Genomic DNA, 27,784 nt, shown 5'->3' with positions numbered 1-27,784 from the left:
CTCCTAACAGGCAGCCACAAAACAAAGAAACTCAAAAAACAATGTTAAAAAGAAAGACCATCAAACACTCAATGTGCAGAGAAATAAAATCATGCAAACAACAAATGCAAGCTAATAGCAGTCTGGACCGAAGTTCACAAAGGCAGGCCTGTCTGTAGAACCTTAGTTCAGCGCAGAGCAGAACAGCAAACTGAACTGGCCCAGTTCCTTGCCTCAGGCCCCAACACCTTGACATTTTCAAGCTGGCACAGTGCTTACATTGTCCAAACATTAGGTTCAGTCGCTTTGATACAATCTAGGGCCTGGATCCCACTGCCTCGATTCGGCCTGTAGCGAATGGGAATAAATGGGGCCTTTTCTGGTTGGCTGCCAGTGACTAGTAGTATTCCTCAGAAGTCAGTATGAGGACCGCTACTTTTCACATTGTTTGTCAATGATTTAAATAATGGAATTGATGGCTTTGTGGCAAAGTTTGCAGATGATACAAAGATAGGTGGTGGGGTAGGTAGTGCTGAGGAAGCAATGCGATTGCAGCAGGACTTAGACAAATTGAAAGAATGGGCAAAAAAAGTGCAGAAGGAATATGTTGCGAAATGTAGGATAAATTTTGGTAAAAGAACAATAGTGCAGACTATTAGGTAAATGGGGAGAAGGTTCAAACATCAGAGGTGCAGAGGGACTTAGGAGTCCTCGTGCAAGACTCCCTAAAGGTTAATTTACAGGTTGAGTCTGTGGTAAAGAAGGCAAATGCAATGTTGGCATTTATTTCAAGAAGAATAGAATATAAAAGCAAAGAGATAATACTGAGCAGTTATAAGACACTAGTCAATCTGCACTTGAGGTATTGTCAACAGTTTTGGGCCCCATATCTCAGAAAAGACATGTTGTCATTGGAGGGAGTCCAATGAGGATGATTCCGGGAATGAAGGGGTTAACATATGAAGAACATTTAGAAGATTTGGGCCTGTACTCACTGGAATTTAGAAGAATGCGGGGGGTGGGGTGGGGAGTGGGGGAAATCTCATTGAAACCTACCGAATGTTGAAAGGACTAGATAGGGTGAATGTGGAGAGAATGTTTCCTTTAGTGGGGGTATCCAGAACTAGAGGGCACAGCACCAAAATTGAGGGGTGACTTTTTAGAACAGAGGTAAAGAGGGATTATTTTAGCCAGAGCATGGTGAATCAGTGGAATGCACTGCCACAGCCTGCAGTAGAGGCCAAGTCTGTGGGTATACTTAAGGCAAAAGCTGATAGATTCCTGATCAATCAGGGTATCAAAGGACATGGTAAAAAGGCAGGTGTATGGGGTTGAGTAGAATCTAGGATCATCCATGATGGGATGGCCGAGCAGGCTCGATGGGTTGAATGGCCTAATTCTGCTCCTATATCTTATGGTCTTATTGTACCAAATTTTCTGATTCAGCCCGGTGCTTAAATCATCCGAACATCAGGTTAATTCACTTCAGTACGCTCTAGGACCTGGACAGTGCTGCCTCAGTTCGGCTTGTACCCGACCGTTCTGATTCAGCCTGTAGCTTAAATCGATCAGACCACAGGTATTCCTCACTCTCTGTGTGGTGAACTAGATATACCTGTCTGACTGCTCCTGTGGCTCCTCCCACAGACCCTGCTGACTGCTCCTGTGGCTCCTCCCACAGACCCCTGCTGACTGCTCCTGTGGCTCCTCCCACAGACCCCTGCTGACTGCTCCTGTGGCTCCTCCCACAGACCCCCTGCTGACTGCTCCTGTGGCTCCTCCCACAGACCCCTGCTGACTGCTCCTGTGGCTCCTCCCACAGACCCCCTGCTGACTGCTCCTGTGGCTCCTCCCACAGACCCCCTGCTGACTGCTCCTGTGGCTCCTCCCACAGACCCCTGTATAAAGGCGACTGTGGTCTGCTGCTCTCCCTCATTTTCCCAGGATGTAGTGTTGTTTGTTCTTCCAGTCAATAAAAGTCGATATCTCACTTCCTAAGTCTCAGCGTGAGTTATTGATGGTGCATCACTCTGCAATGGGCCTGCTGCCTCGCCTCACCTCGGTTCTGCCACATCTAGTTGCCTCAAAGAACAAAGGGAAGTAACTTGCAACACGAGTGAATCTGCAGATGCTGGAAATAAATAAAAAAACAAAATGCTGGCAGAACTCAGCAGGCCAGACAGCATCTATGGGAGGAGGTAGTGACGACGTTTTGGGCCGAAACCCTTCATCAGGAGTGAAGTAACATGGGATGGTCGAGGGGGGATAAGAAGTTGGGGGAGGGATGAAGTAGAGAGCTGGGAAGTGATAGGCTGAAGGGAAATGGGCTAGGGGAAGGTGGAGAATTATGGGAAATAAAAGAGAAAGAAAGGTAGGACTCTGGGGGAGATTATAGTGAGGAGGGAAAAAGAGAGAGAAAGAGAACCAGACTAAAATAATAGATAGGGATGGGGTAGCGGGGGGGGGCAGGGGTATCAACGGAGGTCTGTGAGTTGAATGTTCATGCCGGCAGGTAGGAGGCTACCTAGGCGGGAAGTTACTTGCTATTGTTTGCGATGATCGTTTACTAGAAAAGGGTGATTGACAAAGTATTTAGTTGTTTTCCTTGTTTCATTAGCCACCAGCCAGAAGTTGCTGAGATTCACCAGCACCAACTTAAAACAAACATCAAACACACAAAATACTAATGAAAAAATCTAAAATATCTGGTGAACATTCTTTCATTACATTTATCCAAATATGGTCCTGTATACCCAACCTCATTAACAGTCAAAAGTCTCTGGAAATGCTGAGCACGCAGTCACTGCAGCTGAAGTATCGGAACTTGGATGAAATATGGAGTGGATTCTGCATTTCATTATGAAATTAGACTGGTTTGGTTGCTCCTTCAGACAGCCAGTTATGGCACTACGACACTGTGGCCTGCTTCTTAGACAAAAAGAGAGAAGTGTTCACGATAGAAAGTCTTTGAAGTGTAAGTGCAGCTTGAGCTGTCTCTACTGGTTCAGTGTGACACAAGAAGCCTAAAGCTAACAGTCAATGAATTCAGCTGCAGTGTAAGTGCTGTTGCTATGAATGATGGGAAGGAAAATCTGTAGCACTTGCATTCACTTAACAGAAGTGAACAAAATTATGCTAGCAATTACCTCTGTTCTGAGAAAATTCCAGCTTTTCCTGATGGGAGGGTATGTTTTTCTTGGAAAGGCCTCAAACTGTTATTGGCATTCCTTGAACCTCAAGCAGCAATCCCAGCAGTGGCATCTTCCACGATACAGAGTGGGTAGAATTTCTGTCACCGTGTGATTGTACATTTGAAAAGGCTTTGTCAATGGTGAGGTCCTATCCAGACTGTGACATGAACTGAGTGATCCTAGTCATGAAAGCACTATTTTCACACAGCATCTTGTTGATGAGAATTTCCCCAAGATGGCCAAAGACATTGCTTGAAATAAACACGCTCTGACAAGGTGAGGAATGTTAGGATTGGAACAGTAAATCAAAAACAGGATGATCTGCAGATGCTTGGAAATCCAAAGCAACACACGCACACACACACACACACACACAAAATGCTGGAGGAACTCAGCAGGTCAGACAGCATCTATGGAAATGAATAAACAGTCAACATTTCAAGCTGAGATCCTTCCTCAGGACTGAGAAGGAAGGGGGAAGACACCAGAATAACAAAGTGGGGGAAGGGGAAAGAGACGAGCTGGAAATTGATAGCTGAAGCCAGGTGGATGGGAAAGGTCAGGGACTGGAGAGGAAAAAATCTGATAGGAACGGAGAGTGGACCATAGGAGAAAGGGAAGGAGGAGGGGAAGTAGTGGGCAGGTGAGCAGAAGTGAAAGATCAACATGAAGAATAGAGGAAAGGGGGAAAATTTGTTCATCAGAAGTACAAATTAATATGCATGCTATCAGATTGAGGGTGGCCTCATCTTGGCACAAGAGGAGACCATGGATTGACCCTTTGGAATGAGAATGGGAATCAGAATTAAAATGTTATGCCACCAGGAAATCCTGCTTGAGGTGGTGGATTAGAGATGCTTGACGAAGCAGCACACCAACTCACAATGGGTCTCGCCGACGCAGAGGAGGCCATAACAGGAGGACCGGACACAATAGGTGGCCCCAGTAGATTCATAGGTGAAATGTTTCCTCACCTGTTTGGGACCCTGAATGGAGGTGAGAGAGAAGGTGTATGGACAAGTGTGGAACTTAGGCTGATAATAGGGGTAAGTGTCTGGGGGAAGATTAGTAGGGAGGGACAAGTTCACAAGCAAGTTGTGGAGGGAGGGATTCCTGCGAAAAGCGAAGAGGGGTTGGTAGGTAAAGATATGTTTGGTGGATCCCTTTGGAAAAGGTGGAAGTTGGGTAGGATGATGTGTTGAATGTGGAGTCTGATAGGTAAGGACAAGAGGAACTCTATCACTATTGCAGTGGCAGAAAGATGGGGTAAGTGAGAATGGAAATGGAGGGGATGTGGATGACAGCAGCATCAATAGTGGAGGGAGGAAAATTCTGTTCTTTGAAGGAGGATATAGACACATAGAAACATAGAAAACCCACAGCACAATACAGGCCCTTCAGCCCACAATGCCGTGCCAAGCATGTACTTATTTTAGAAATTACCTAGGGTTACCCATAGCCCTCTATTTTTCTAAGCTCCATGTACCTATCCAGGAGTCTTAAAACACCCTATAGTATCTGCCTCCACCACCATCGCTGGCAGCTCATACCACGCACGCACCATCCGCTGTTTATAACTTGCCCCTGGCATCTCCTCTGTACCTACTTCCAAGCACCTTAAAACTGTGCCTTCTCTTGTTAGCCATTTCAGCCCTGGGAAAAAGCCTCTGACTATCCACATGATCAATGCCTCTCATCATCTTATACACCTCTATCAGGTCACCTCTTATCCTCCGTTGCTCCTGATGCACCATCAATAACTCTCTCTGAGACGTGAAGGCGAGATATCGGCTTTTATTGACTGGAAGAAAGAACAAGCAGTGGTTGACCACCATACTACATCCTGGAGGCAGAGAGGCCGGGCTCAGACCTCATTCGCCTTTATACCAGGGTCTGTAGGAGGAGCCACAGGAGCAGTCAGCAGGGGGCATGTCCAGACAGGTATATGTAGTTCACCACATTCACCCCCCCTTTGTTTTAAAAGAGAGTCCCCATGTGGCGAAGTTTCTTACAAGTATATTTACAGGTTAAGTCTATCAGGTGGTCGAATCTGTCGCTGCGATCTACGTAGCACCAGCTGTGATTGCACAGGTGCCGGTGGTGGTGATTGCACCAGAGACAGTGGTTGTGCTGGTTCCGGCCTAACTGGAGGTGTCAGCCCACTAGGCGTCAGTGATCCCTCACGCGTGTGCGAGGCGCCTGGTATATACGCGTACGAGACGCCCAGTATAGGAGTGTCGTGAGGAGTCTGTGTAGGGCGAGGTGTGCGAGGTGTCACCTCGGGTACAGGGTTCATAGTCACCGTGGAGTGTTCGGGGTAGTGGTCAGCTGCTCCTGCGGGTGCCAGGTCACGGACGGAGACCGTGTCCTCCCGTCCATCAGGTAAGACCACGTAGGCATGCTGGGGATTCGCATGTAGAAGGTGAACCTTCTCGACCAGCAGGGAGTATTTATTACTCCTCACATGTTTCCGGAGCAGCACTGGCCCTGGGGACATCAGCCAAGCCGGTAGGGTGGTCCCAGTGGCAGACTTCCTGGGAAAAGAGAATAGGCACTCGTGAGGGGTGGCATTGGTGGACGTACATAACAGGGAGCGGATAGAGTGGAGTGCCTCAGGAAGGACCTCCTGCCATCGAGAGACCGGCAACCCTTTTGACTTAAGGGCTAAAAGTGTGGCCTTCCACACTGTGGCATTCTCCCTCTCCACCTGTCCATTTCCCCGGGGATTATAACTCGTGGTCCAACTAGTAGCGATGCCCCTAGCCAGCAGGTACTGGCGCAGCTCGTCACTCATAAAGGAGGACCCTCTATCACTGTAGATATAGCAGAGATATCCGAACAGAGTGAAGAGCTGGTGCAGGGCTTTTATGACGGACGCGGTAGTGGTGTCGGGGCAGGGGATGGCAAAGGGGAACCACGAATACTCATCAATAATATTGAGAAAGTAGACATTGTGGTCGGTGGAGGGAAGGGGGCCCTTAAAGTCAACACTCAGTCGCTCAAAGGGGCGGGTGGCCTTGATAAGTTGCGCCTTTTCAGGACGGTAGAAGTGCGGTTTGCACTCAGCGCAGACTTGGCAGTCCCTGGTCATCATCCTGATGTCCTCAAGGGAGTATGGCAGGTTCCGGGCTGTCACGAAATGGTAAAGTCGGGTGACCCCCGGATGGCAAAGATGTGCATGGAGGGCGTATAGCTGGTCGAGCTGTGCGCTAGCACACGCTCTCCGGGATAGGGCATCAGGGGGCTCATTGAGCCTTCCAGGCCGGTACAGGATATCATAGTTGTAGGTGGAGAGTTCTATTTTCCACCGCAAAATTTTATCATTTTTGATTTTGCCCTGCTGTTGGTTGCTGAACATGAACGCAACCGAGCACTGGTCGGTCAGCAAGGTGAACCTTTTGCCGGCGAGATAGTGCCTCCAGTGCCTAATAGCTTCCACTATGGCCTGGGCTTCTTTCTCCACCGCGGAGTGCCGAATTTCAGGGCCTTGAAGGGTATGAGAGAAGAATGCTACCGGCCTTCCTGCCTGATTGAGGGTAGCAGCAAGCACGAAATCGGAGGTGTCACTCTCTACTTGGAAGGGAATGGTCTCGTCCACCGCATGCATCGTTGCTTTGGCAATGTCCCCTTTAATGCGGCTGAAGGCCGCGCGGGCCTCGGCAGAGAGGGGAAATGTGGTAGACTTGACCAGGGGGCGGGCCTTGTCTGCGTAATGGGGGACCCATTGGGCGTAATAGGAAAGGAAGCCCAGGCACCGTCTGAGGGCTTTGAGAGTGGTGGGAAGAGGGAGTTCTAACAGGGGGCGCATACAGTCGGGATCAGGGCCAATGACCCCGTTTTCCACGACATACCCAAGGATAGCGAGTCGGGTGGTTCTGAACACACACTTGTCCCTATTATCCCTATTATAAGAAAGGTTCAGGGCTTTGGCCACTTGGAAAAATCGTTGGAGGTTGGCGTTGTGATCCGGCCAGTCGTGACCACAGATGGTGATATTATCCAGATAGGGAAATGTGGCCTTCAGTTGGCACTGGTCCACCATCCGGTCCATTTCCCTCTGGAAGACCGAGACACCATTTGTGACACCAAATGGGACGCGCAGGAAGTGATAGAGCCTGCCGCCTGCCTCGAAGGCGGTGTAGGGGCGGTCCTCTGGGCAGATGGGGAGCTGATGGTAAGCGGATTTCAGGTCTATTGTCGAGTACACCTTGTACTGAGCTATCTGGTTGACCATATCCGCGATGCGGGGTAGGGGGTACTCGTCAAGCTGCGTGAACCTATTGATGGTTTGACTATAGTCCACGACCATCCTATTTTTCTGCCCGGTCCAAACAACGACCACCTGGGCCCTCCAAGGGCTTGTGCTTGGCTCAATGATCCCCTCCCTGAGCAGCCGCTGCACCTCTGACTGAATGAAGGCCCTGTCCCCTGCGCTGTTCCTCCTGCTTTTAGTTGCCACAGGTTTACAGTCGGGGGTCAGGTTGGTGAACAGCAGTGGGGGAGGGATCTTGAGGGTGGAGAGGCAGCAAGTGGTGTCAGTAGCACAGCTGTCGGCATGGTGCTGGGCGGGATGTGTGGGTCGGTGTGTGTGTGTGGTCAGTAGCGGGTTATATGGCGAGGTCCCACAAAACTGAGGATTCCTGACAGTGAGTGGTGGGAGGGGCCCGTCATATGCCATAGTCACACTTTCGAGGTGGCTCTGGAAGTCCAGCCCCAATAGCACAGGCGCGCACAGTTGAGGCATGACCAGTAGCGCAAAGTTCCGATATTCTGTGCCCTGCACCACCAATGTCGCTACACAACCCACCCGGATGACTGTAGAATACGACCCAGAAACCAAGGTGACCCTCTGGCTTACCGGCCGTGTCACGAGTCCGCAGCGTTACACTGTGTCCGGGTCAATAAAACTCTCAGTGCTGCCCATGTCAAACAGGCAGCTAGTCCTGTGCCCCTCCACCAGGATGTCCATCATTGACCTTGCAAGCTGGTGTGGGGCGCTTTGGTCGAGGGTTACGGTGGCCAGAGTTGAACTGCCGTCTTGGTGCCCGGTAAGCACCAGTGGGAAGGGGGCGGGGCATGTTGGCGCTGACAAAGATGGCCGCCCCCATCCGGGCATGCAAGATGGCGGCCCCAATGCCTCGCCTGAGGCGGGCAGGCAAGATGGCGGCCCCCATGCCTCACACGCAGCGCTGCCCGACCCAGCTCGTGGTTTAGACTTACAGACCTTGGCGAAATGGCCCTTCTTCCCGCAGCTGGAGCAGGTCGCTTCTTGGGCCAGGCAGCATTTTCGGGGGTGCTTTTCGAGTCCGCAGAATTAACACTGCGCGGGTTTGCGACTGGCAGCAGCTGTGGTCGGGTTCAGGGAGTTTGTGGAATTGCGACTGGCAGCGGCGTTGGCAAATTAACTTGAGGGAACCGGCGGCGGCGGGGTCTGAGGTGTCCACGGAACCGGCGGGGAATCATGCGGCTGGACAGCGTCAGCGTTGTGTAGCGCAGCCTCCAGCGTGTCGGCTGTCTTGATCGCCGAGCGTAAGGTAAGATCGGCATTTTCCAGCAGCCGCTGGCGCACGTACACTGACCTGATTCCTGTAACAAAGGCGTCTCGTACTAGCAGCTCCGCATGCTGTTCCGCCGTGAGAGTTTTGCAGTTGTAAGTTCGCACGAGTGTCTGTAGGGCTCGGAGAAACTCGGCGCTCGATTCTGCAGGCCACTGTCGTCGCGTAGCTAAGCGATGTCTTGCGTAGACTGTGTTCACCGGCTGCAGGTACTGTCTTTTGAGGGTGCCCAGTGCCCCTTGGTAGGTCGGCAGGCCTCTGATAAGTGAGTAAACTTTTGGGGTGGCCCTTGAGAGGTGAATTCGGTGCATAACAGCGGGTTCAGTTGCACTAACCTCCTCCAAGTATGATAGGAAGCATGCAAGCCAGAGTTCAAAGGCAAGAGCTGCTTCAGGGTCTTGGGGGTCCAAATCCAATCTTTCCGGACGTAAAACGCTTTCCATGTTTTAAAACTTCCAGTGGTGAACTACAGCTCCAAGGAGAACAGGCCAATTTCACTCAACCTACTCTCAAAGGGCATGCTCCCCAATCCAGGCAACATGCTTGTAAATCATCTCTGCACCCTTTCTATAGTTTCCACATCCTTCCTGTAGTGAGGTGACCAGAACTGAGCACAGTACTCCAAGTGGGGTCTGACCAGGGTCCTATAAAGCTGTAACATTACGTCTCAGCTCTAAAACTCAATCCCACGGTTGATGAAAGCCAATGCACCATATGCCTTCTTAACCACAGAGTCAACCTGCCTAGCAGCTTTGAGAGTCCTATGGACTCGGACCCCAAGATCCCTCTGATCCTCCACACTGCCAAGAGGTTACAATTAATACTATGTTTTGTCATCATATTTGACCTACCAAAATGAACCACTTCACACTTATCTGGGTAGAACTCCATCTGCCACTTCTCAGCCCATTACTGCATCTCATCAGTTTCCCACTGTAACCTCTGACTGCTCTCCACACTATCCATAACTCCCCTAACCTCTGTATCATCATCAAATTTATTAACCCATCCCTCCACTCCTTGTCCAGGTCATTTATAAAAATCACGAAGAGAAGGGTCCCAGAACAGATCACTAAGGCACACCACTGGTGACTGGCTTCCATGCAGAATATGACCCATCTACAACCACTCTTTGCCTTCTGTGGACAAGCCATATCTGGATCCACAAAGCAAGGTCCCCTTGGATCCCATGCCTCCTCAATTTCTCAATAAGCCTTGAATGGGGTACCTTATCAAATGCCTTGCTGAAATCCATATACACTACATCTACTGCTCTACCTTTATCAACTTGTTTAGGCACATCCTCAAAAAATTCAATCAGGCTCGTAAGGCATGACCTACCTTTCACAAAGCCATGCTAACTATTCCTAATCATGTTATGCCTCTCCAAATGTTCATAAATCATGCCTCTCTGGGTCTTTTTCATCAACTTACCAACCACTGAAGTAAGACTCACCGGTCTATAATTTCCCGAGCTATCTCTAATCCCTTTCTTGACTTAGGGAACAACATCTGCACTCAACGTCAGTAAGACAAAAGAGCTAATTGTGGACTTCAGGAAGGGTAAGACAAAGGAACACACACAAATCCTCATAGAGGGATCAGAGGTGGAGAGTGTGAGCTGCTTCAAGTTACTGGTTGTCAAGATCTCTGAGGATCTAACCTAGTCCGAACACATCAATGTAGTCATAAAGCAGCTATACTTTATTAGGAGTTTGAAGAGATTTGGCATGTCAACAAATGCACTCACAAACTTCTATAGTTGTACCATGGAGAACATTCTGACAGGCTGCATCACTGCTTGGTATGGAGGGGCTACTGCACAGGACCGAAAGAAGCTGCAGAAGGTTGTAAATCTAGTCAGCTCCATCTTGGGCACTAGCCTACAAAGTACCCAGGACATCTTTAGGGAGTGGTGTCTCAGAAAGGCAGCGTCCATTATTAAAGACATCCAGCACCCAGGGCATGCCCTTTTCTCACTGTTACCATCAGGTAGAAGGTACAGAAGCCTGAAGGCACACACTCAGTGATTCAGGAACAGCTTCTTCCCCTCTGCCATCCAATTCCTAAATGGACATTGAAGCTTTGGACACTACCTAACTATATTTTAATATACAGTATTTCTGTTTTTGCACATTTTTAAAAATCAATTCAATATATTTTTTAATTTATTATTATGTTTTATTTTATTTATTTTTCTTCTCTGCTAGATTATGTATTGCATTGAACTGCTGCCTTATAATTTTCTAGATCTCTAACATCACCTAGTTTTTTGAACCTTTTGTAAGCTTTTCTTGACTAAATTTTCAACAGCCTTTGTACACCACAGTTCCTACCATCCATTCCGTCTCATTGGAAATTACCTCTTCAGAACATCATGCCAATATCCCCGGAACATTTGCCACATTTCTACCGTACATTTCCCTGAGAACATCTGTTCCCAATTTATACTTTGAAGTTCCTGCCTGATAGCTTCATATTTCCCCTTACTCCAATTAAACGCTTTTCTAACTTGTCTGTTCCTATCCCTCTCCAATGCTATGGTAAAAGAGATAGAATTGTGATCACTATCTCCAAAATGCTCTCCCTCTGAAATACCTGACAGTTGACCGGGTTCATTTTCCAATACTAGATCAAGTACAGCCTCTCCTCTTGTAGGCTTATCTATTGCTGAACACACCTAACACATTCCACCCCACCTAAACCCCTCGTTCTAGGGATGTGCCAATCGATATTTGGGGAACTAAAATCACCCACCATTATGACCCTTTTATTATTACATCTTTCCAGAATCTGTCTCCCTATCTGCTCCTCAGTGTCCCTGTTATCATTGGGAGGTCTATAAAAAAAAACACCCAATAGAGTTATTAATCCCTTCCTGTTCCTAACTTGCACCCACAGAGGTTCAATAGACAATCTCTCCATAACTTCCTCCTTTTCTGCAGCTGTGACACTATCTCTGATCAACAGTCCCACACCCCCACCTCTTTTGCTTCCCTCCCTGTCCTTTCTGAAACATCTAAAGTCCGGAAGTAACCATTCCTGCCCTTTAGCCATCCAAGTCTCTGTAATGGCCACAACATCATATCTCCAAGTACTGATTCATGTTCTGAACTCATCTGCTTTGTTCATGATGCTTCTTGTATTAAAGTAGACACATCTCAAACCATCAGTCTGAGTGCATCCCTTCTCAATCACCTGCCTACTCTCCCTCTCACACTGCCTACAAGCTTCCTCTATCTCTGAGCCAAATGCCTCTTCCTCCGTCTCTTCAGTTCTGTTCCCACCTTCCAGCAATTCTAGTTTAAACTCTTCACAACAGCCTTAGCAAACCTCCCCACCAGGATATTGGTCCCCCTTGGATTCAAGTTCAACCGGTCCTTTCTCTACCGGTCACGCCTGTCCCAAGGAGGTCCCAATGATCCAGAAATCTGAATCCTGCCCCCTGCTCTAATCCCTCAGCCACATATTTATCCTCCACCTTGCTCTATTCCTATACTCACTGTCACATGGCACAGGCAGCAATCCCAAGGTTACTAGCTTTGAGGTCATGCTTCTCAACTTCCTTCCTAACTCCCTGTAGTCTGTTTCCTGGGCCTTCTCCCTTTTCCTACTATGTCATTGGTACCAATATGTACCACGACCTCTGGTGTTCACCTTCCCACTTCAGGATATTGTCGATGCGATCAGTTACATCCCGGACCCTGGCACCTGGGAGGCAAACTACCATCCATGTTTCTTTCCTACGTCCATGGAATTGCCTGTCTGACCCCCTAACTATAGAGTCCACTATCACTGCTGCCATCCTCTTCCTTTCCCTACCCTTCTGAGCCACAGGGCCAGACTCTGTGCCAGATGCGTGGCCACTGTTGCTTCCACCAGGTAGGCTGTCCCCCCTCAACAGTACTCAAACAGGAGTACTTATTGTCAAGGTGGACAGCTACGGGGTACTCTTTAGTATCTGACTCTTTTGCCCTTCCCTCTCCTGATTGTTACCCACTTATCCATCTCCCGAGGCTCCAGTGTGACTACCGCCTATAGCTCCTCTCTATCACGTCCTCACTTCCCCTGACCAGACAAAAGTCATCGAGCTGCAGCTCCAGTTCCCTAACATGGTCCCTAAGGAGCTGCAGCTGACGCACCTGGCACAGATGTGGCCGTCCGGGAGTTTGGGAGTCTCCCAGACATCCCACATTTGACACCCAGTACAGAACACTGACATACTTCCAATTCCTCACAAGTAGCTTTCCTCGCCTTGACCCATTATCACCGAAGCCCTGTTGAACCAAAGCCCTCCTACTCTGTCTCCCTCTACTCTTGCACCCGTTTTATGAAGCTGTCTTCTTTTATATCCTTCCTGCTGGTCTAACTCTCTGACAACCGTGCACTTGTGCAGTCATGCCTCGATCAAACCTCTGAGGAAAAAACTATCTCCTTTTATATCCTTCCCACCAGTCTAACTCGCTGACAACCACACACTTGCACAGTCGTGCCTCGGTCATCTCGAATGCCCTGGAACGGAAAACCGCATCCTGGGAACAGATGCGGGGGAGGCAAAGGCACTGAGAAAAGGAAATAATGTTTTTTTACAGGAGACAAGGTGGGAAGTGGTATAGTCAAGTTAATCATGAGAATCAGCAGGTTTATAAAAGATGTCAGCTGACAGTTTGTCTCCAGAGATGGAGACAGAGAGATTTGAGACTTTCTTGAGTGGGTTGGTGACTTTCAGGCTAACTGAGAGAAAAGTAGAATGATGAAAATTAAAGCAAAAGATTGTGACAGTTCCAGCAAAGTGATTCACCAGACCAGTAAACAAGTCTACATTTTCAAAATGTTTGAAGGATTTAGCAGGTCAGACAGCATCTATAGAAATTAATGAACGGTTATGGCCAGGGAATTGAATCTAAGTGTCTGCGTAGACTCATTGTTTCTGCTTGCTCCTGCCCCCAAACTTATTTCCACATACCTTAACTCCATTTTATCCTCCTTGATTCAGTCCTTTTTCATCCATCTCCACAACATTTCTCATGCTCTCAACAACAACTTTCATTTCCCTAGCCCTGATTGCCTCATTTTCACCATAGATCTTCAGACCCTACACACTTTTATCCCCCCATCAAGAAAGTCTTAAATATCTCTGCTTCTTTCTTGACCACAGACCCAAATAGTTCCACTCCACTACCACTCTCCTCTGCCTGGCAGATCAGGGCTTCACTGTCAACAACTTCTCTTTGGCCTTTTCTCCCTTCTCCAAACTCACGGTGTTGCCATAGGGACCAGTATGGGCCCCAGCTACGGCGGACTTTCCATTGGCTCTGTGGAACGGTCCATGTTCCAAGCATTCCTTGGTGATGTTCCCCACGTCTTTCTATGCTGCACTGACAACTGCATTGGTCGACTTTGCCTCCAACTTCCACCCTGCCCTTAAAATCACTTAGTCTATTTCTGACTCCTCTCTCCCCTTTTTCAATCTCTCTGTTGATATCATTGGAGACAAACTGTCTACCAATAACTTTTATAAACCGACTGATTCCAACGGTTATCTTTACCATATCTCTTCTTCCATTCCGTATTCTGTCTCCTGTAAAAATACAAATCATTTTTTACAGTTCCTTTATCTCTGCTGCATCTGTTCCCAGATTGAGGCTTTCCTTTCCAGGACATCTGAGATGTCCTCCTTCAAAGAGAAGGGTTTCCCTTCCTCCATTATTGATGTTGCCCTCACCTGCATCTCCTTCATTTCCCAGACATCCATGCTCACCCTATCTTCCCATCATCTTAACAGTTTCCTCTTTTCCTCACCTACCTTCCCATGAGCCTTTGCATTAACACATCATTCTCTGCAACTTCTGCCATCTTCACAGGGTTCTACCACCAAACTTATCTTTACCTCCCCCACCACTCTCCTATTTCTGCAGGGCTTGTTCCTTCTGCGATTCCCTTGAAATTTGTCTCTTCACAGTAATCTCTTTCTGGACATTTACCCCTGCAAGAGGTAGAAGTGCTACACCTGCCCATTTACCTCCTCCATTCCAGGCCCCAAACAGTCCTTCCAGGTGAGGCAAAACTTCATCTTCAAATCCACTGGGGTCATCTACTGTATCCCACATTCCTGATCCGGCCACCTCTACACTGGTGACACTCGACATAGACTGGGAGACCACTTTGTCAAGCACCTCAGCTCTATCCACAAAAAAAACCCAGAATCTCCCGGTGGCCAACCATTTTAATTTCAATCCACATTCCAATTCTGTCATGTCAGTCAATGGCTTCCTCTTCTGCCACAATGAGGCCACTATCAGGTTGGAGGAGCAACACCTTATACTCTGTCTAGGTAGCCAACCTGAACATCAATTTCTCCAACTTCCACTAATATTTTTCCCGTCCTCCTTTCCTCTTCTTCCATTCCCACTCTAACCTCTTACTTCATCTCTTCACCTGCATATAACCTCCTCCTGGTGTCCGTCCTCATTCCCTTCTCCCATGATCCACTCTCCTCTCCTATCATATTCCTTCATCTTCAGCCCTTTGCCTTTTCCACTTATCACCTTCTAGCTTGCTCTGGCATCTTCCCCCCTCCTTTCCTATCCAGATTAAGGACACCAGCCTGAAACATCAACCATTTATTAATTTCCATAGCTGCTGCTTGACGTGATGAGTTCTTTTAGTATTTTGCGTGTGATGCTCTGCATTTCCAGCATCTGAAGGATCTCTTGTGCTTAAGTCTACATTTTCTCTTCGACTCTTCCTCTGAAACTTACTCTGCAAATCTCTTTTGAAGTACCTTATCAGTAGTGTTTTGAAAATCTGGATATGGTTAATCTGCCACGTTCCTATGCAGTTATAATTGCTTCTTCAAAAAGTGTGCTTAAATTTATCTTTCTCATGTTCCTTTCCATGAGGAGATATTAAAAGTCACACTAATTTTAACTGACAATGGAGCTTGGACCTTTCCTTGCAATAGAGCACCCTGTGCCTTTCGATTCTGTTGTCAAACAGGAAACAGTAGGTCCGAGTAGATGAGTGCTCCTCAGATTGGACAGAGATTGGAAGTGGTGCAGGGTCTCAGTGCAGGCTGTGGTGGTCTATCGAGAGGACTTTATCTTCGCATGTAGACAAGGAGTAGAAATCTGTTTGCAACAATTGCATCAGCTGCTGATCGATGCTAGTCATTCCTGGAGAAATTGTGCACAAGAAATAATATGGTGATCATTGCAGCTTTGAAATATTATATTAAAATTGCTCAGAAGTTTGCCAGCTTTGTTTACAAGTCATCTCTGGGCTGCTGTTGACCATTTACAATGATCAGGGTTAACTCACAATCATCACTACCTTTTGCTTCTGATTAGCTCTTTACCAGAAAATCAGATGTCAATACTGAGACCTGAAAAGGATTATTCGCAAATGTCACTATTGAATGACCATGAGCTCAATAATTTATCACTTTTAACGGCACCCCAGAGAGTGTAAAACTTTTCTACCGCTAAATATTATAAATCCTGTATTGTCAGGGAAGGACAAAGCAGAGTTCCTGTACTTACCACCAGTTCTCAACAATTCAAAACTGTCATTGAACAGGAAATGAGGCTCTGCGACTTAATTTGTCTTCATTCAATTTACTATCTGGTCATCGGGAGGGAGCGTTTCTGACTCATGCTCACTGATGATTCAAAAGATGTACTTTTCAAACCCAACTCCAAACTGGCCTGCTGTGAACAGATCTGAACTCCACCTTTGAATTATACAGTTCAAAATTGACTCTGAAAAGGATCCGAGTGCGTATTTGTGGAAACTGTGAAGCTGCTGCCATAGAAGACTAACAGGAGAGTGGAAAGGAAATATGGTTACAGACAAGGAAGAAGCAGGCACATTGTAACTGTTACATTATCAAATGACCGGTGAATCTTTCCACTCACTATCTTATTCTAAGTTCCAAGTGAGAGCATGAATGTGAAAATAATAAATGCCTGGATATTTCAATCATACTCATCAGTATCTCATAACTGCCCCAACAGTGACTAACTCATTGAACCCAAGTCCTTTCTGAAATGCTTCGGGCCATAAAACAAGTCTAACAGCAGCAAATCAATCTTTGCCTTTTGTCACTAACCTTGAGGAATATTGCTTTCCAGATTTTAGCAATTGTTTCAGCAAGCCTCTTCCTAAACTCCCAGTTAATTCTATTAGTGTGCAGCCTTGGTTTTATCCTTGTATTCTGGAGCAATAAAAACACCTCTTCCAACAAATTAACAATACTCCAGGTAGATGGTTCTCCTGTTTTCTTTTTGGATTGTAACTCTGGATATGAATTTGTAGTTTATTCTGACCCTTGAAACAGTTGATGTATTGGAATATTTGGTCCATGCCCGATTTGATATTGACAAGGGCAAGGCCTTATCACCTCATCTTGTTTTCCTCAAACTGCTTCACACCAACATTGGTAGTACAATTTTAAGGGAGGAAAATCCAGATTATTTCTGGTCAGCCTAAACTAGAGTAAACATATAGTAATTAACCCACACTGGGATCAGTCAGTGGGGTTTTATATTATAGCTGGATTTAAAAAGAAGAGAATAATGGTGAAATGTGATGAATATCTTTCATACTGATGAATACCAGATTCATCCAAGCGTATTTTCATAAAACAAGTAAATTTGATTTACAAATTGCTTACATTATAATATAAACCAGGAGAAGCATCTGGATTTGTTTTATTTTCCAATTCAGTCTAGATCATCTGATCCTTGGGCAATTTAAGTTCAAGAATTTGTTTCTAGGATGTACTCCAAAGAAAATAAAAGTGGACATTATGGGAAAAGGGTATGCACACATACACATGCATAAAAATCCAATGCAGTACATTGTGTGCTTTTGGAGACTTCCGTATTCCACATTCCAGCTAAACTGAGGTGCAATCCACAAAACTGTTGTGCAGATTTCAGGAGACATAAGTCAGTATATTGTCACTTGTGAGTAGACATAACCTTGCTCTTCTCTCATTTGCCCAAGAAATGGGCCTGGCAAGGTAATGAGCACAAGAGGTTCTGCAGATGCGGAAAACCCAGAGTAACATACACAAAATTGTGGAGGAATTCAGCAAGTCAGGCAGCATCTATAGAAAGGAATGAAGAGTGGCCGTTTCAGACTGAGGCACTTCATTAGCACTGGATCAAGATAATGATCATGCCAGACTCGAAACACATTCTTCACATGGAGCCAGCCAGAAACAACTGAAAACATTCATAAATAGCAGACAAGTCAGATGACAAGCATTAGAGAATGGACCCTGGAATTGTTGAAGGCAAGTCATGTTTAACTCGGTAGATTGATTTTTTTTGTTGAAGTCAAAGGGAGTGTTGATGAGGGAAATGCAATTGATAGGATATATATGAGTTTCCAAAATGGCTTTGATGTAGTGCCACATCATGTGGTTTTCATTATGAATGAAGTTTAAGGGGTTATAACTGTATGGCTAGAAACTTGGCAAGGAAATAGGAAACTGAAAGCAGTAGTGAAAGACTGCTTTTCAGTGGACCATGGAGTTCCATAGGGGATAGTACCTGCAATGCAGCTTTTGTTAATAAATATTAACAATGATCTACTTGGATAATTCCAAGTTTGTTGAAGATTTGTGAGACAAATAGTAGCGGAGGTATAGACAGGATGATGCAAAGGGTAGCAAACTCGCAAATAACATTTAGTAAAAAAGTATGTAAAGTAAATAAGAAGATAAATTTTAAACTGGAAGCCACTGTATCATTATGTCCAGTTTGTCAAAGATGTGAAGTCTCTAAAGAGAGTAAAGAAGAGATTTCCTAAATTGATCTCAGGAATAAGGGACTTTAATGGTGGAAATAGGCCAGAAAGGGGGGATGGTGGATGGTTTTCCTTGGAACAGAGGAGATCTGAGAGGGGTATTTATCAACATGAATAAGTAAAGAGAAAAGGCTGCCTTGGATACAAATGTCAAGGACTAAGGAACATAAAGTAAAATTGACTGGTAAAAGAAACAAAATAGACGAGGAAATACTTTTTAATGAACTGAAGACTAGGGTTTGGATAGCACTACTTGGGAAAGAGTGGAAATAGGGTCCTTTTCAATTGTTGGGAGATTGATGGCAATCTGAAAGGGCAGAATATGAGGGCCATGAAGAGAGAATGGGGAAGTTGAACTAACTGGATTGCCCCTGAATGGAGATTGTAATGTTGAATGGGCTACTTCTATAATTCTGTGAGATGATTCAACTACTAAACTGCAATCTGAGATGACTGTATGTTCTGTTTAGAGGCAATAGATCTCACCATATCTCTGCCCCACTGTTCCTCCTCCTCTGACAAGCTCCTGTTTTTAAAGAGAATAAAGAAGGGAAAAAAGTTTTCAAAATTGTATTGTTCTCATGTGCCTCCTAGTGAATATGTCAGAAGCAGCATAAAATGAGCTCTATGTATACACTTTATTCTCAGTGTCATGTGGGAAAAAAGAGATGCAGACTTAAGGAAAATTTTGCTTTTGTGGAAAATTTGAACTTAAAAATTTGGAGGCTCTTTCTCAGTAAGTGTGAAGGCTTTTGTGATGTGTGTCAGCTGTGGTACAGTAATGCCATTCTTGTCTCAGATTCAAGAATTCAAATCACATTCCAAAGGCATGCTGATGCTCCAGAGCAGTTCTGAGGGAGTGCTGCGTAGTTGTAAACATCACTTTCCAGATGAGGCATTAAACCTGATTATAGGTCCTCTCAGGTGGCCAGAATGGATGGCACTACATTGAAAAGGAGTAGTGTTTTCCCGGCTACTGTTTAAACTAGCAATGACAGACACTGGGGCAATATTCACATTGATGATTGGACCTGTGCTTCAAATGGAACAAAGGGGCTATTCTTCTAAAGTAAAAATCTTTGAAATGTTAATGGTACTGTATAAATCTAAGTTTTGTTTTGCTTTGTTTTAAAATGCCACATAATTAACAACAATGAGTAAGGGTATTTATAAGGGTTCAGATCGCGCAGGAAACAAAAATTATTTGCTCACTGCAGGCCCTGAAGCCCAATGCTACAGAGTCAAATGGTACTGACACTCTAAGACAAATTTCCATATTCACTTTCAAGTGAATTTTAATGGCATTTCAGAGGCTTTAAAACTGCCAGCACAGCATTATTCACTCTGCGTTCCTTGACTTCACTGGGATTCTATTTCGGAGCAATTCATTTTGCTCAGACATTGCCAACTTTCTAACTGTCTTAGTAACTGACTGCCAGTGGGACCTCTCTGGTCTCCCTCATTGTCAATTGAGCAGTCCAGAATCCTTTCTGCAAAGAGTTTTGGACACCTGTTCTCCCCACTGCTTACAACTAGTAACAGAACTATATCCGCTGGTTTACTCACTCTATCCGAGTATCTGGCATGCAACTGGGCCCCCTCCCTACCACTGTACTGGTATCTCAGTTCCACCTCTTAAGAAGCTCTACAGTGAGGCTATTATTCAGGGGTCCCTTAAGATTTATTAGGAAAGCCTCTCTAAATTCATTGTTAAAGTAGTGTTTCTTTCCCCTGCAGCTCACAATGATCGTTTTGAAAGTGGGAAATCATATTCGAAGAACAGAAATGCTCCATTCAGCCGCTCCCTCCCACACTCTGCGACAGCATCAATTATGCAAAGCTCTTCTGCCCCGAATAATGCTTTTTCTTCATAAACAGAGGGCCCCTTCATAGAGTGAATGGAACGTGTTCGTGCTGCATTTCCTCATTTTTGCAAGGTTACTGCGGGAGTGGAAGCTCAAGACTGATGCAGGCATTTGTCTAAGACGCCCAAATCTGATTTCCTGTCTCGGAAGGAGTGAAGGGGAGACCCGTGTGTCACATTTTCAAGGCTCACAATGAAGGGGTGAGTTCCGGCTTTGTATGAAAGAAGAGGCTGGATTGTAAATAGGAGGGGCAGGAAAAGTTACACAGGGACCAACTGCAGCCTGTGTTGTCCAAAGCTTTGGCCAACCAATCCAACCAAAGCAAAGGGAAAATCTGCACACTGAAGTGTGGAAAAAGACTACAGAGACAGATGTGTGCAATTTATATAATGATTTTCAGTCCTATTCATGGTGAATTGGAAAAGTTTATAAACCTCTTAATGCTGGGCTGAGCATAACATTAGGGTCACTGATTGCCTGTGGTGGAACATTGAGTACTTCCTTTGCATTCTATAACTACACCACTATCCATTATTCCATGAACATGGTAAATTAATGGCCTTTATTGTATTTGGCCTATTTGTAGCAATACTGGGGTGGAGCAGAGAGAGACGTCCGCCTGGCTCTGACTTTCAGCTAAATTATTCAGGGGGTTCCAGAGTTTTATAAACTTTGCCTTTCCTTTTACCATATTGCCTGTCCCTATTACTGCCTGCCTGCCCACCTGTTTGTGTTTCTCTCTAATTGCTTACTCCTTTCAATCTATTGTATTCTTTTGCTATATTGACTATCTGCCTTTTGTCCTTCCCTATGACTGTTGATTCATCAGTTGCTCTCCCTCACCCTCTCTCTGCCCTATGCTCTGGCTGCTGTCCTGTCAGTCTATATTTCCATTAGGCCCTATCAGAACATTTCTGCCTCACAACTACCTTTAATAAAAATGCTGACATTTTCTGTCAATTAATACACAATGACACAAGAGACTGCAGATGCTGAAAACCTGGAGGAACACCCATAGAAGCTGAAGGAACTCAGCAGGTCTGCCAACATCTGTGGAGTGAACTGGACAGTTGACATTTCAGGTCAAGATCTTCATCAGGACTGCCAAGAAATCTGGGCAATACCTGGATCAAAAGCTGAGGGGAAGAGATGGAGCAAGAACCGGTGGATGATAGATGAATCCAAGTGAGAAGAGAAGGGTAAGTCAGTGGAAAGGGTGAGAATGGGGATTATATAAAATGGTGTGGTAGGTGATGGAAGGTAGGACAAGGGGCTGAAGAAGATGCAATCTGATAGAAGACAGCGCACCAGGGATTGAGGGAAGCTGGTGAAGAGGGGAACCAGTGGAAAGAATGTGTGGGTGATGGGCAGGCGGAGTGGATGGAGAAAAGGAAAGAGATAGGATGGTGGGGCCCAGCGAAGTTAAGAAAAAAGAGGTGGGGTAAGAATGGAGTAGTTATTGGAAGTTAGAGAATTCAGTGTCATGTCATCAAGTTAGAGACTACCAACACTGAATATGAAGCACTGTTCTTCTAATCCGCATCTATCCTCCACTTGGCAATGGGCAGACGTGTCAGTGTGGGAATGCAAAGTGGGATTAAATTGGCTACCCACCAGGAGATCCTAGATGGTAAAGCAGATGGAGTGAACTTGCTTGACAAAGTGGTCCCACAATCTGCATTGGGTCTCACCAATGCAGAGGAGGCTGCACTGAGACCATTGGATACAATATATGATACCAATGGATTCTCAGGTGAAGTTCTGCCTCAGGTGGGGAGTCTATTTAAGGCCTTGGTAGGTGGTGGGCAAGAAGGTAAAGGAGCAAGTGTAGCACTTAGCAGCCATAACACTAGTAAAACTGACATTACTCTTGCTTAATGAATGATTTCTGTTTTATAGAAAGGTTTTGTAAATGCAGTTCTTTTTTTTTTCTTATTTTTATACTCAAGTTAAAATGGAGAAGGTGACAGCTTAGAATTTCTGCTCTATCATCCCATGATCAGTGTAACAGAAATGCTGTCTACCAAGGAATGCAGCCACAACTCTGACCCCAAATGCACAAAATGGCTTCCACTGATGTAGCTGGAATGACCTTGTAACATTATGCTTTCAGGAGCACTTTAGAGACTCCTGCCCCAAGTCATGGACATAGTAACACTAGTTCAAAGTTCAAACTTTTATTTTACTTTATTTAGAGATACAATGTGGAATAGGCCCTTCTGGCCCTTTGAGCCACACAGCCCAGCAACCCCAATTTAACCTTAACCTAATAGCGTAACAATTTACAATGACCAAATAACCTACACGGTATGTCTTTAGACAGTGAGAGGACCTGGAGAAAACCCAACTTTCCTTGGGGAGGACATGCAGAGACTCCTTACAGAGGACTCCATGATTGAACTCGGAACTCAGAACCAACCACTAATGTCACACCAACCATTAATCTACCATGGCAACTTAAAGTAAATTTATTATCAAAGTTCATATACAGGATGTCAAAAAAAACACAATAGAATCAATGAAAATAAGCACACGAACAAAGAAGAACAAACAGCAAATGTGCAAAATTCAACTAATTGTGTGAATGCAAAAAGAAAAAAGAAAAAAATAATAAATATTGAGAACATGAATTGTAGCGTCCTTGAAAGTGAGTCCATAAGTTGTGGAATCCATTTAGTGTTTTGGTGAGTGAAGATATCATTCTGGTTTAGAAACCTAATGGTTTTAGAGTAATAACTTTCCTGAACCAGGTGATATGGGACCTAAGACTCCTTCCTAATAGCAGCAGCAAAAGGTGCGTGGCCTGGATAATGGGGTTATTTGATGATGCTGCTTTCCTGTAATAGTGCTTCTTGGAGATATGGTCAATGGTGGGGGGGCTTTACCTGTGATGGCCTGGGCTGAATTTACTATTTTGGTAGGCTCTTCCGTTTAGGGGAAATTGATATTTCCATACCAGGCTGTGATACAACCAACCAGCATATGATCCATTGTGCATATTTAGAAGTTTGGCAAAACTTTATATGACATGGCAATTTTTCGCAAACTTCTAAGAAAGTAGAACAGCTGCTGTACTTTCTCTGTAATGGCACTTACATGCTCGACCCTGGACAGATGCTCTTAAATGATAATACTGAGGAAGTTAAAGTTACTAACCCGCTCCACCTCTGATCCCCTAATGAGGACTGGTTCATGGATCTCTGGTTTTCTTCTCCTGAAGTCTGTAATCAGCTCTTCGCTTTTGAGTGAGAGGTTGTTGTGGCACCACTCAGCCGGTTTGTCAGTTTTCTTCCTATATGTCACCACTTTTGATCCAGCCAATATCAGCAAACTTAGATATGGCATTGGGGCTGTACTTAGCCTCACAGTCAGAAGTATAACTAGAGACCATCTATCAGCATGAACCCTCAGAGAGGGTCTGAAGAAAAATCTCTGCTCCAGATCTCCTTTTCCATGGGCTCTTATAATTTCATGAAATGGATCAGATCTCTGAATCAGGTTTGTTGCGATTGCAGCCGGAATTGCAACAGGTTCTCAGACCATAAGACTTCTATTGAGATCTTCAAAAATCTAAAGTTTAACCAAGGAGTGTTCTTGGACACATCTCCACCACAACATGGGATTGCAGAGACCAGTATTCTTTCATCACCCTCCTATCACAGTTTAAAATGCCACTGCAAAATGTTCAGAATCCTGCACATTCATTCCAAATCTCTGGACTTCTCAAGAAGGTATTGTCCTTCCAGAACTCAGAGAGATTAGAACATCACAGCCTTGGCCTTGGCCTCCATTAGGCATTTTGAAGTTTGCAGTAAACTGTGTTTGGATTAACACAAATGTCAAGAGAGGTGCTTTTAGCTGCTATGACTGTTCCTCCAGAAGTTTATAGCTCACTGCTTCAAGCAGAGTATCTCAATTAATCCTATTCCACCAAATCTCTTATATATGGTATCTTTTTGGCCAATATTTTTCAGTAGTGGCATTACCAAAGAGGTCATCTGTAAAGCTGACAGCAGTAAGGAAGATTGAGGAGAGCATTGGGGCACTGATGCAAACTTGTCTGACACGAGCCATCATCGAGATTAGCTTTCTTGCCCAGTCACAAGTTGGTTGGTCACATGATGTCACATTCTCTCACTGCAATGTTGCATTTCAGCTGCAACAAACTTCCTGTGGGAGTGAAACTAATGGGAAATTGTTCAATGCATGAGGAGTGAACTTCATGATCTAGCTCACTGAAACTCCCGTAGCTGAGCTATCTTATGGAGCCGGCTTGGGTTTGTGCACACTCAAACACACTCAAGATGTTGCCAACACAGAACCAAATGAAAGAATGAACTTTACATGCAACAATAGTCCTCTACCAACCTATCCCCACTGTATAAAGATTAGTGTTATTTGTCACTTGTACATCAAAACATACAGTGAAATGTGTTGTTTGCATTGAGGATATGCTGAGGACAGCCCACAAATATTGTAATGCTTTTGTACCAATGTAGCATACACACAACTTATTGATCCTGACACATACATCTTTGGAATGAGGGAGGAAATCTGAGAAGTTGGAGGAAAGCCACATAGTCATGAGGAGATTGAACAAAACCCTTACAGCGAGTGCCAGGAATTGAATCACTACCTTGCAGCTTACACTGTAAAGCATTACGCTAACCGCGAGGCTTTTGTGCCACTACTATCACATTACTGTCTGACAATGATAGTTCAGGGCAAAATCCTGGAGAACGTGGACCTCCTCACATAACTCAGCAGCCAAACTCCAATAAAGGCAGACATTGATAATAAAATTCACCACCAACTTTGATGGACCAGCCCTATCTTTGATCGATTCAAGTAAAGGACATTTGAAGATCAAGAACTGGCACAAAATTTATGGCTGATTGGGAAACAAGGATCCCTGGGTTCTATGCTACTCTGACCAGAACTACCTTCAAGTGGCATATCTAGGCCCTGGATAGATACTACCATACAGGTAAGCAGGCCAACACAAGCGTCCTCCCCCAGGCCAACCTCCTCACCACTGAGTCCCCAATTACTGTATATTCATTTGGCTCTCTTAGGCAAGTCACATTGTTTGCCTACCCAATACTGGAATCTTGAAACAGACTCTCTATTCTAAGCTCTTTTACAAAGGAACTGATGCAATGGTGTGCTAAGGTCTCCTTAAAGTGATGCAATATCACTACGGCTCGTAGGAATTTCTGGGCCATGAATGCTCAAAGAAGGAGTATTCCAGATGATCTGGAGAACCTCAAGACCATACAGCAGGAGCACCTAGGTGTCCTGTGTCAATGGCAACAGGACCACTCTACCTCATAATCTACCCAGCCACCCATCCTGTGAGTCCCTTCTTTTTCCATATGTGGAACAGTCTGTAGTTTCCACACTGACATTGTCTGTCACCTCAAAATCACAAAACTGAAGAAGAAGCAAGTAACTTTGGGATTTATGCAGAGGTGTAAATGAAGCTAAAAATTTCAGATCTCATCGTTGTACTATTTATTGAACTGAGTATTTATTGTTTCAAATTATTATTGCAGCTTAGTGAACTCATACGTTTATGATGTAATTCCAGATTCCATAAATGTCTCTCAACATCATGGCATTTCAAATACAAGTTTATCTATGATGTTTGATCTTCTACTTTACTGATATAGATCTATGATGTGATATTTATTTGAGACTATTTAATCTTTTTAGAATTATGCTTTTTCCTTCATGGTTGGCTGATGTAGGCATCCTGTAACATGATTGGCTGCTTGGCCAGATTGATGACATCGCAGTTATTGGTTGCCATGGCTCCCCTTAAAACTGATGCCTGACCAGCAACAGGTGTTTCCATTGAGGTCAGTGATTAATGCAAACTTCAAGGGCTACTTACAAAATCTGGGTCTTTATGTTTTGAGACAATGCAAGCCATTGTTATATTGTATGAAAGTGATGAGGTTGCCATGGAAGCAACACACAGAATTTCACAGGCTGATGTAACATTTTGGCATAACTAAAAGTTTTCTTAAGGTTTTCTTCCTGGCATACAAAATGGTTGGCTTCATGGCCAGTTGCTGATAACAGTAAGTTAGGGAGCTTTGCCATGAAGGAGTAGTAATTGAGAGACACAGAATGGAACTAGGCCATTTGACTACTGAGTTCTCCCCAACAATCAACCACCCATTTAGACTAAGCCTACAATCGCTCCCATTTTTAAATTCTCCACAATTTCTCATCAACTTTCTTCAGATTCGACTTCTCACCTACATAGTAGAAGCAATTCGCAACAATAATAGACTGAAGCAACGTTAAAGACTCAACCCATGCAGCAGAATACAAGATTTTCATGTATATTACAGAGGGCCCTATCAACTTGCATGTTTTTAGAGAGTGGGAGGAAATTGGAACACCCGGAGGATAATCACTAAGTCACAGGGGGTGCACGCAAACTCCGCATAGACCACCTCACGGTCAAGATTTAACCCCGGTCTTTGGCAGTGTGAGGCAATGGCTTCACTGGCTGTGTCACTCTGCCACCCCAAGCAGTCGGCAAAGAGTGATGACCCTTTTTCATTCCTTTGTCTATGAAATAATATATTTTATATGATACTTTAAACGCCTATACCATTTCCATGTGTGAAAAGCCGTAACAGAACTGGGCAAAACATCTGAAAGTGCTAACCCTTTTTTAAGTGTGATCCCCATAACATTATACTTGTCAACATAGCAATTACATGATATACCCATACAGCTTACAAGGGGTCTATGGACACAATAATGATGTTACAATCTGAATTTTGCTAGATATGAAAACACATATGAAGTCAATGTTATTGTTGTTATTATTGTTCATTGTTCTCAGAAAGGCATAATCTCAATACTGAAAAAGGCCATATCCTGATTCATACAGACCATTCTCAGCCTTCCCTTCTGGCTTTGTTACCCTATATTGGCTCACAGCCCACAAAGAGCTACATTTCAGATTCCTCACCTCTTGCTAACACTCTCACAGCCCTGTCTTACTTACAGCTGCAGTTTCCATCTATCCTATCCTGCGCCACTCGCTTCTCTGATCCAGAGTCTTTACTACATTCTGCTGCCTGAGAACACCTGTCTGGCACTCCCTTTACAAACCCCTGTATCACTCCTTACATCCTTGATCATCCAGCTGTGGCCAAAACCACACGTGGCATAGAAATATTAGAACCAAAATGGCAGGGGAGTGAAAATGGCCACCCATTGATAGCTGCATGGGGCAACAGAGTGACACATTTAGTAGAGCCTTTGCCTCAGAGTGTCAGATAATTGGGTTCAATGTTGACTGGAATAGCCATGATTAAGGGTGTCAAGAGTGTTGTTAGGTGCCAGTTGACAA

This window comes from Hemitrygon akajei, chromosome 12, assembly GCF_048418815.1.
Source record: "Hemitrygon akajei chromosome 12, sHemAka1.3, whole genome shotgun sequence".
NCBI classification, from domain to species: Eukaryota; Metazoa; Chordata; class Chondrichthyes; order Myliobatiformes; family Dasyatidae; genus Hemitrygon; species Hemitrygon akajei.
The sequence above is the reverse complement of the archived record's forward strand: the minus strand, read 5'-3'. Positions refer to the sequence as shown.